An 11,139-nucleotide genomic window follows, 5' to 3' on the forward strand; every position below is an offset into this window, starting at 1 on the left:
CTCTCTATTTATTTAGTTCTTCTTTGATTTCATTCATCAGTTTTGTAGTTTTCCTGATATAGATCTTGTATATATTTTGTTAGATTTTAATTTAAGTATTAATTTAATTAAGTATTTTAATTATTTTGGATGCTGATGTAAGTGGTATTGTGTTTTTTATTTCAAATTCCATTTGTTCACTGTTGGTATGTGTGAAAGAAATTGACTTTTGCACGTTAACCTTGTATCCTGCAAACTTGCTATACTCACTTATTAGTTGCAGGTATTTTTTGTGTCCATTTTTTCAGATTTTCAACATAAATGATTATATCATCTGAAAACAAAGTTTTATTTCTTCTTTCCCAATATTTATATCTTGTATTTCCTTTTCTTGTCTTACTGAATTAGCTAGAACTTCCAGTTTGACATTGAAAAAGAGTGATGAAAGAGGACATCCCTGCCTTGTACCTGATCTTAGTAGGAAAGCTTGGAGTTTCCCACTACCAATTATGTACTAGCTGGAGGATTCTTGTAGATATTCTTTATCAAGTTGAGGAAGTTTCCCACTATTTCTAGTTTGAGTGGTTTAACCATGAATGGGTGTCAGATTTTGTCAAGTGTTTTCTCCATCTATTGATATAATTGTGTAATTTTTCTTTTTTAGCTTGTTGATGTGATGGATTAACTAATTGACTTCTGAAAGTTGAACCAGCTTTGCATACCTGGAATAATTCTCACTGGGTTGTGGCATATAATTATTTTATACATTGTTGTGTTTGATTGGCTATTTTGTTGAGGATTTTTTCATGAATGTTTATGAGAATTATTGACCTGCATTTTTCATTTCTTGTAATGTTTTTGGTATTAGGGTAATGGTGGCATCATAGAATTAGTTAAAAAGTTTTCTCTCTGCTTCTATCCTATGAAAAGAATTGTAGAGAACTAATATAATTTGTTTCTTAAATGTTTGGTAGAAATCACCAGTAAATGCATCTGGACCTGATGCTTTCTATTTTGAAAGGTTATTAATTATTAATTCAATTTCCTTAATAGATATAGGCCTATTCAGATTGTCTATTTTTTCATGTGTGTGTTTTCAAGGATTTTGTCTTTTAAGGAATTGTTCCATTTCATCTAGGTTATCAAATTTGTGGTCATAGAGTTATTCATAGTGTTCCTTTATTACCTTTTTAATGTCCACAGGATCTATAGTGATGTCTCTTCTTTCATTTCTAGTGTTAGCAATTTGTGTCTTCTTTCTTTTTTTCTTATTTAGCCTGGCTAGAAGCTTACTGATTTTGTTGGTCTTTTTAAAGGACAATCTTTTCATTCAACCGATTTTTTTTATTGATTTTCTGTTTTTAATTTCATTGATTTCTACTTTATTTCTTATTATTTATTTTCTTCTGCTTACTTTGGATTTAATTTGTTGTCCTTTTTTTAGTTTCCTAAAATGGAAACTTAGTTGATTGATTTTAGATCTCTCTTCCTTTCTAAAATAAAATTTTAATGTGATGTTTCCCTCTAAGCACTGCTTACACTGCATCCCACAAATTTTTAATTTTTTTAAATTTTCATTTAGTTCAAAATATTTTTAAATTTTTCTTGAGGTTTTTCTTTGCCCCAGGTGTTATTTAGAAGTGCGTTGTTTAATCTCCGTGTATTTTGAGATTTTCTAGTTATCCCTCTCCTGTTAATTTCTAATTCAAGCCGTTGTGGTCTGAGAGCAGACACTGTATATGGTTTCTATTTTCTCAGATTTGTTAAGGTGTATTTTATGGCCTAGAATGTGGTCTACCTTGCTGAATATTCCATGTGAGCTAGAGAAGAATATGTATTCTGTTGTTGGATGCATTCTATAGATGTCCATTATATGCAGTTGATTGATACTGTTGTTGAATTCAACTATGTGTGTACTGATTTTCTGTGTATTGGATCTGTCCATTTCTGATAGAGGGTTGTTGAAATTTTCCATCTATGATAGTGGATTCATTTATTTTACTTTAAAATTTTATTTGTTTTTGACTCACATAGTATGACATTATGTTGTTAGGTGTGTACACATTGAGGATTATTATGTCTTTATAGAGAATTGACATCTTTATCATTATATAATATCCTTCTTTATCCCTTTATTTTGTTTTGAAGTCTACTATAGCTGAAATTAACAGTTACTCCTGCATACTTTTGACTAGTGTTAGCAAGGTGTATTTTCTCCATCCATTTACTTTTAATCTATATCTGTCTTTATATTTAAAATGGATTTCTTGTAGACAACATATAGTTGAGTCATAATTTATGGTCCACTTCAACAATCTCTGTCTTTTAATGGGTGGATTTAGACCATTGATATTCAAAGTGATTACCTATATAGATTATTTATATAACAAATATGCCATATTTGTTACTGTTTTCTATTTGTTGCCCTTCTTCTTTGGTCCTAATTTTGTCTTCTACTCTTTTTTCTGCCTTTTGTTCTTTTAATTGTGCATTTTCTCAGCATATTGGTTATACCTTTTTACTATTTTTAGGGGTTGCCCCTGAGTTTGCCACATCCATTTTCATTTAATCCATGTCCAATTCAAATAACACCAAACCACTTCACAGGTAGTGTGAGTACCTTATAGTAACAAAATAATCCTAATTCCTCCCTCCCATCCCTTATATCATTGTTGTCATCCAATCATAATTTCATTTATATATGAGTAGAATTAAGCATGGAGAGAGAAAACATATAATTAAATGCATGTTTGGTATTATTTTGAGCAAACTGTTGTTTGTTAGATTAATTAAGAGGAAAATAAGTGTAATTTTACCTTAACTTGTTCCTTCTTTGCTGCTCTTCCTTTCTATATCTAGATCTGAGTTTTTGATTTATATTATTTTCCTTCTCTCTAAAGAATTTCTTTTAACATTTCTTATAAGAAACTTCTATTGGCAACAAATTCTCTCAGTTTTTGTTAGTCTGAGAAAGTCTTTATCTCTCTCTCTCTTCTGGAGGATAATTTTACAGGCTACAGAATTCAAGGTTGGTGTTTTTTTTAACTCTCAATACTTTAAATATTTCATTCCACTCTCCTCTTGCTGGCATTATCTTTGTTCTTCTGTACGTAAGGTGTTTTTAACTCTGGCTTCTTTGCAAATTTTCCTTTATCTTTGATTTTCCATAGTTTAAAAATGATATGAATAAGTGTAGTTTTCTGGTTTTCGTTTTTAGTCATTTTGGTGTTCTCTGAGCTTCCTGGATCTTATTTGGTGCCTGACATTAATTGGGGAAATTCTCAGTCATTATTGTTTTAAATATTTCTTCTGTTCATTTCTCTTTCTTCCCTCTACTTCTAATATTCCTATTGTGCATATGTTATACCTTTTGTAGTTGTCCCAGAGTCCTTGAATAGTCTGTTATTTTTTTTATTTCTTTGTTCTCTTTGCTTTCAGTTTGCTAGAATTGTATTGATATATTCTCTACTGCTGAGATTTTTTCCTCAGCTGTGTCTCATCTACTAATGCACCCATCAGAGGCATTCTTCATTTCTACTGCAATGTTTTTTTATCTTCAGCATTTCTTTTTGGTTCTTTCTTAGGATTCCCTTCTCTCTGCTTACATTGTCCATCTGTGCTTGCATGCTGTCTGCTTTATCCATTAGAGCTCTTGGCGTATTAATCATAGTTGTTTTAAATTTCTGGCCTGATAATTCCAACATCCCTGCCATGTCTTTTCCTGAGGCTTGCTTTATCTCTTAAAATTGTGTTTTTTCCCTATTGATATGCCTTGTAATTTTTTCTTGATAGCCAGACATTATAGTACTTGGTAAAAAGAACTGCTGTAAATGGGCCTTTAGTAATGTGGTGGTGAGGTATGGAGGGAAAAGAAGTATTCTATAGTCCTATGAATAGTCTTAGTCTTTTAGTGAACTTAAACCTCTGGATTGTGAATTTCACGAGTATTTCTCAGTTTTTTTCTCCCCCCACTTACACAGAACAGAGTGGCTAGAGTAGGCTGAATTTGAGTATTTCCGTTCTTCCACACACAAGAATAGAAGGGACTAGATTTTGGTATTTTCCTTCTCCCACTTAGAAGGCTAGAGCCTGCTGGAGTTGGATATTTACTTTCCCCCAGGTAAGTTAGGCTCTGATAATAATCCAGCAGCTGAGGCTCTGGTTAACTATTTTTCCCTGGGGGCAGGCCTTGTTAAGAAGAACAGAATACTCCAGGTGTTTCAAAAAGGTTCCTTTTCCCCTCCGCCTACCAGAAGCAAGAGAGGATTTTTCTCTCAGACTTACTGTGGGAACCTGGTTGAACTCCTGGAGGTAAATCTCATTATATTGTGGGGGCCCCCTTACGACTGGTCCTTCTGGAGCTTTTAACTCTCAAAGTTGTCCACACAAAGTCTCCAGCACTTGGTCAATTACAATTGAGATTTTCCTACCCCTGTCCTGGCTCCCATGGAAGTTTCTGCTTGTGAGTCTCTGCTCTGGTAAGCCATGATTCTTTGTATTTGCACTTCTTTCTCTCCAATGTTATGGGCGTCAGTTCACCCTTGTCCTCTCCTCTCTTGTGAAAAGAAGAGTGGTTGATTGTTGAGTCTATTCAGCTTTTTATGTGTTCTTTGGAAAGAATTGTGACTTCTAAGTTTATTACACGTGTAACTGGAAACCCAGCCCTACCATCTTTTAAAATACTTTCTGTTCTGAATCATGATAACTATGGTTTGATTGAATTTTTGCAATGTGGTTAATAATAGTAAATTTAGTGAGGCAATTTATGTAGTGGGAGGATGCCTGCTAATTTGTTCTCACCCCCACGCATTGATTGATTGATGCATTCTCAATGCCTTTGTTGGAAATTCTGGCAATTTCTTTTTTATTATTGTTATTCCATCCCTTTAATTTTTTAACATTTTATTGAGAATAATATACATACCATACAATTCACCTAATTTAAGTGTATGGTATAACGTTTTTAGTATATTCATTGAGTTTTGCAACTCTCATCACAATCTCATTTCAGAACATTATTATAACCCCGAAAAGAAACCTCATCACTCCCATTTCTGCCACCACTCCAGGATGCCCCACTCCATGGTCCCTCACTCCCACTCCACCCAGGCAAACACTAATCTACTTTTTGTATATATAGATTTGTCTATTTTGGACATTTCATATACATAGCACCATACAGTATGTGGTGGTTTGTGATTAACTTCTTTCATTTAGCATTATGTTTTCAAGGTTTATCCGTGTTATAGCATGTATCAGTACTCCATTTCTTTTTATTGCCAAGTAATATTCCCTTGTATGGATATACCACATTTTTATTCATTCATCAGTTGATGGCATTTAGGTTATTTCCTCCTTTGGGCAGTTATGGAAAATGCTCTTGCAAACATTTGTTACAAGTTTTTGTGTGAACATGTTTTCATATCTTTAAGGTAAATACCTGCTAGGTCATGGGAACACTGTTAACATTTTGAAGAACTGTTAGACTCTTCTCCAAAGTGACCACATCATTTTATATTGCCCACAAATAATGCTTTTTAATTGCATTGTTTGTCTTTTTACTATTGAGTTATAAGTCCCTTATATATTCTAATTACAAATCCCTTAACACATATATGACGTGTAAAAAATTTTCACATTCTGTGCATTTCTTTTTCACTTTCTTCATGATGTCTTATGAAACACAAATGTATTTATTTTTGAAGTCCAATTTATCTATTCTTTTATTGCTTATGTCTTTGATGTCATATGTAAAAAGGCTTTACGTAACCCAAAGTTACAAGGATTTATTACACTGTTTTTTTCTGAGAGTTATATAGTTTTAGTACTTACGTGTATGTCTTTGATACATTTTGAGGGTTTTTTTGTGCATGATGTGAGATATGGTTTCTACTTCATTCTTTTCCATGTAGATATCTAGTTGTTCCAGCACCATTTGCTGAAAAGACTGTTCTTTCCCCCATTGAATGATCTGAACATCCTTGTCCAAACCAATTGACAATAAATGTAAGGGCATATTTGGAGATTTTCAATTCTATTACATTGCTCTATTTGATAATCCACATGCCAATACCATACGGTCTTGGTAATTTTAGCTTTGTTGTAAGTTTTGAAATCAGAAAGTGTGGTCTCAATTTTGATCTTTTTCAAAATTGTTTTGACTCTTCTGAGTCCTTGCATTTCCATATGAAGTTTAGGATCAACTTGCCAATTTCTGCATAAAATCTACCTTGTATTTTGTTAGGTGTTGCCTTGAATCTGTAGATAAATTTGGGAAGTATTTCCATATTAACAATGTAAGTCTTCAATCCATGATCATGGGAAAACTTTCCATTTATTCAGATCTTCTTTAATTTCTTTCAAATATATTTTTTTAGTTTCCAGTATTTAAAATTTTTACTTCTTTTGCTAAATTTGCTCCTAAGTACTTTATTCCTTTTGATGCTATTAGAAATGTATTTTGTTAATTTGATTTTTCGGTTGTTCATTGCTGCTAGAAAAACAATTGATTTTTTCTGTGTATTGATCTTGAACAATACCACTTTACAGAATTTATTTATTAGGTCTAATAATATCTTAATGAATTTCTTAATATTTTCTATAAGAAAGAGTATGTCATCTTCAGATGGAGATGGGTTTAGTCTTCTTTTCCAGTCCAAATGACTTTTGTTTCATTTTCATGCCTGTCTTATTTAAAAACCTCCAGTACAATGTTGAATAAAAGTGGGAAGACTAAATATTCTTGTCTTTTTCCTGATCTTAGGGAAAAAACTTTCAAGTTATTTGTTATTAAGTATGATGGTAGCTGTGGGCTTTTCATAGAAGCCCATTATCAATTTGAGAAAGTTATTTATCGTACCTAGATTGTTGAGTGTTTTATCATGAAAGATTGTTGGATTTTTGTCAAATGCTTTTTACATCTATTGAAATTATTAAGTTCATTCCATTCTTACAAAGCCATCTAAACAACTCTAAATGAATGAAACAGCTAATTATACTCCCTGTCTTTTCATATCTTACTTTTATTCTCCCTTTTATTTTGGGTGGCATAAGTATTTTTTTTTGTTTGATTTTAATAATGAGGTAGGCATTGTGGCATGCAACCAAATAAGCCTATAATTGTATATTTAACAATTGAGAGATACAAAACATATCCTAAAATAAAAGTTTATATTTGTGCCAGATTATAACTATTCTTATCTCATATTAGATACAGTGTATATGTGTGTGTTTGTGTGTGTGTGTGTTTAACAGTTGTTACCCAACAAATGGATAGTTATACATGCTTATTTTTCCATAGCAGTCAGATTAAATAAAGCAAACCAGTGAATATGGTATGATTGTGGTTTGTTTGTCTTGGTGATTTCCTTCCAAAATACTCCATTCTACTTATGATATTTTCCTTATGGAACTTCTCATAATTTGATAATAATTTTTTTGAAGTTTAAAGCTGTCTAGAGTTGTATGTCCCTATAGTTTTAAAAAATGCTCACAGTACAAAAAACATGATAACAATGAACAAAAAATCACTAGTCAAATATGGCTCTACAAATGATTTCAAAACCACTATCTTCTGTTAATCATTTTTCAATATATGGTTTGTCCAGATTGCACACAGAGCTGTAAGTATGAAGGTTATTATAATGGGATCACTGCTCTCAAAGATGTTATAGTCCAATTGGATTATTAACTTTACCATTGTGGTCAGTTGACCTGGATAGTAGTATTACTATAATACCCAGCACCTGTTTTAATTGAGAATTGGCAGCATGTTATGTAGTTCCACAATCCAAGTTCAAAGCGCTGACAGCTTAGAGTCCAGCCATGACTAGAAAGGGCTTGATCAAATGTGCCATTTCAGTACTCCTTCCCCATACCCTCAACAAAAAGGAGGTGTGGAGAAGAGAGTGGGTGAGGCAGCATTTTGGAGAAACACAGAATTTTTGAGTAGAAGCCATGAGTTCTCTCTTTCTTCTTCCAAGAGTGTTTGGCTGACAATCTCTTTAACTAAATCAAGTACATATAAATATCTTTGGATAAATTCTAGTAAGCCACTCAACTAGTAGAGTATCTGGTGCTGCTGGGACATGGAGATGAGGCAGTGAAAGAGCTGAGAGGAAATAACCCCATTTCACATGACAAGGAGAATATAATTTTCCTTGTGTTAAGTGGATCCTGCTCAAAGTGATTGAGAATTAAATTTTCTTGGCCTAAATGAGAGCTATACACTGGGGAGGAGATGCCAAGATCAAGAGCAATTATGGCCACACTAGGAGAGAACAAGAAGATGCTCACCCATGGTATTCATCTGAGAAAATATCTTTCTCTTCTTTCCCAACCACAGCTTCAGCAAAGTAAGCTCAGAAAAGGCAGGAGGATGGTGATATAGCAACCGCCTGCCCCCAACCCACTGGACAACCAGGTCTAACCTATACCAAGGGAAAAGACAGGACTTTAAATTAAATTTGAGATTGAAGCATTCAGCTGACTATGTCTTGGTAAATACATGAGGATATTTAAAAAACTGAAAATAAAAAAATCCTGTAGAAGCAGACTGATCTTTCATTAAGGGTACTACTGACCATTCTTCCAGATACTGCAATGGTGAATGATGCTACAGAGCTAGGTCAGTACAAGTTACTGCATAAATACTACACTTATCTCTTTATAATACAACGATTTCTCTTTATTTCTGCTAACTTACCTTCAATGCAAAGCATAATAATCTAACGTGTTTTTAGCCAAAATAAAATAGTTTTATGTAAAAGTGAGAGCATTTGTCAGGTATCATATATAAGCTCTGTTGATATACTGAAATAACTGTATGAATTCCTACATGTAAAAAGCAAATAGATCTTGTTTTCAAATATTCAAGTGTCTATATTTGTAAATTGTTTTGGTTCTGCTTGATTTTGGGTGAACTTTAAAATGTGAAATCAATTCTAGAGTTAGAAAACTTCAATGAAGTGAAAAGATATATTATTTGTTTCTCCCGGCTGACTCTTATTCAGCCACTTCCGCCTGCATCCCTCTTCACTGTATGATGCAGTTATGAAAGAGAAGTTAATGACTTGATGTTGGGAGGAAACAGCATGAAGCTCTTAAATAATAGAAAGATTAAAATAATCATGGAGAATATATAAGAATCTTGTTATTGGTGATCACATAATATAAGGTGTCCTTTAAAAGTTTCTTGTCAAAACATAATCTTAGATGATATTTATTCATTTCTATACATAAAATAACCAGGAAATTATCTTGTGAATCAAATTAAATTATAATGGATACTTTTTAGTTGATGTATTTATTTAGCATATTTCCAAAAGCACTTCGTTTTTATTATGACAGTGACCTCTGCCATTAGGTCATTTTTTTAATATGAAAATCACAGTAGTCAAACAATTGTATTATATGTGATATAGATCAAAATAAAGTTTATATTATCCAGATAAGCATCACAACTGTTGAACATATCCTATTTCCAATTTCTTATACCTTCATGCCCCTACATAGTTAAATCTTAGTCTTTATTGGAACTTTCTCTGATTCTTATACATTTTCTCTTTTCCTAGTGTGAATAACTTAAACTAATGGGAAAAAATGTGTTACTTGGAGGACAAGTAAACAGAAAATACAAAGACTTGATTTATTTTCCTAACGTGAGCGTACTTACACTTCTATAACTTTGACTTTGAGTTCCTAGGTGTGTGGGGATGGGGGCAAGTTCAAAGCACGCATCTCTAAAACACAATAGGTAAAGTACATTTCATCAGGGTTATACAATTTACGACAATTATGACAGTTCAAAGCCTAAGAGTTTTTTAATTCCAATGCTTGGCTAGACAGGTCCATTGTTGGTCCAGAAATATATCATCTGAAGTTCTTTAGGGATGGAATTTAAAGGAACTGTGAGCTGCAAGTTGTAAATTGTTACCTGGAACAACTGAAGATGCTAGGTTCAGAGAGGCGAGTGAAGCCAAAAAGAGCAAAAAGGAAGCCACTTCCAAATCTTAGGGAGCGCTGAGAAGGAAGAGTAAATTCATTCACAGACGAGACAGTCTCCAAAATTATGGGCTCAGAGACACAATGTAAAGGAAAAATGGGTCATGATTAATGGGGAAAGAGAATTCTTAAAATCTGAAATCTGTATAGTTCCTAGATAAAATATTGGCATTTGGGGCACCTGTTTTATACATTGGCAACATTGTGGTGCCTAAATGAATTACAATGATTTAATGGAATATGGGTTAGTCGCTATAATAAATGCATAAAATATGAGCAGACGTAGGTTAATATTAACCCCAGAACAATCTCAAGAATCTTGAGTGTAGATATTTTTAATTTATCATTTCAATTCCACATAGATTTGAAGGATTTTTATCTGATAGAGAAAGAAGGAATTGAATAAAACTTGTTGTTTCTTCATGTTTCACTGCCACATTGGTTTGGATGATTTTCAGTTGAGAAGTGCTGAAAAATCACCTTACTTCACAGATATAGAAAACTGACATCTAGAGAATTTTTGTTTTCTTTTAATGTTAAATAACAAATTTATTGTCGAAGGATTGAAACCAAGTCATTTCTGTTTTTTCTATTGCCCTTTATGTTATACAATATTTCCTCCATAAATCTACCATTTCTTTTAGATTCATATTATCTATTCACCACTGAAATAAAATCATTTCACTTGGATAAGAAATCATATTCAATCCTTTTTCAGTTATTAGTTAGTCAACATAAATTAGTTCATGAGGTTAGGAGAAAGCATAACAGCCACAAAAAAAAAAAAGAGAAAATTTGTGAATAAATATTGAGATGTCACTTCTTCCTGGGAAGAATAAAACTTTTTGGGCGTTATTACACACGATGCCAAAATTCTGGAGATTGCACTGACTAAAGGGCTAAATCATCAATATGAGAATAAAGTGAGGTTAAAGGAAAATAAAATTTTAAAGTTTTTTTATGATTTTTCTTTTCTTCCCAGTTAATGACAATTACTAAAAATGTCTTATTTTAAAACTACAGATCTGGGGCTGGCCAGGTGGTGCAGCGGTTAAGTTTGAACGTTCCACTTCGGTGGCCCGGGGTCCACCAGTGAGGATCCCGGGTGCGGACAAGGTACCTCTAATCAAGCCATGCTGTGGCAGGTGTCCCACATAT

The sequence above is a fragment of the Equus asinus genome, chromosome 7 (assembly GCF_041296235.1).
Source record: "Equus asinus isolate D_3611 breed Donkey chromosome 7, EquAss-T2T_v2, whole genome shotgun sequence".
In the NCBI taxonomy this organism is placed as follows: domain Eukaryota; kingdom Metazoa; phylum Chordata; class Mammalia; order Perissodactyla; family Equidae; genus Equus; species Equus asinus.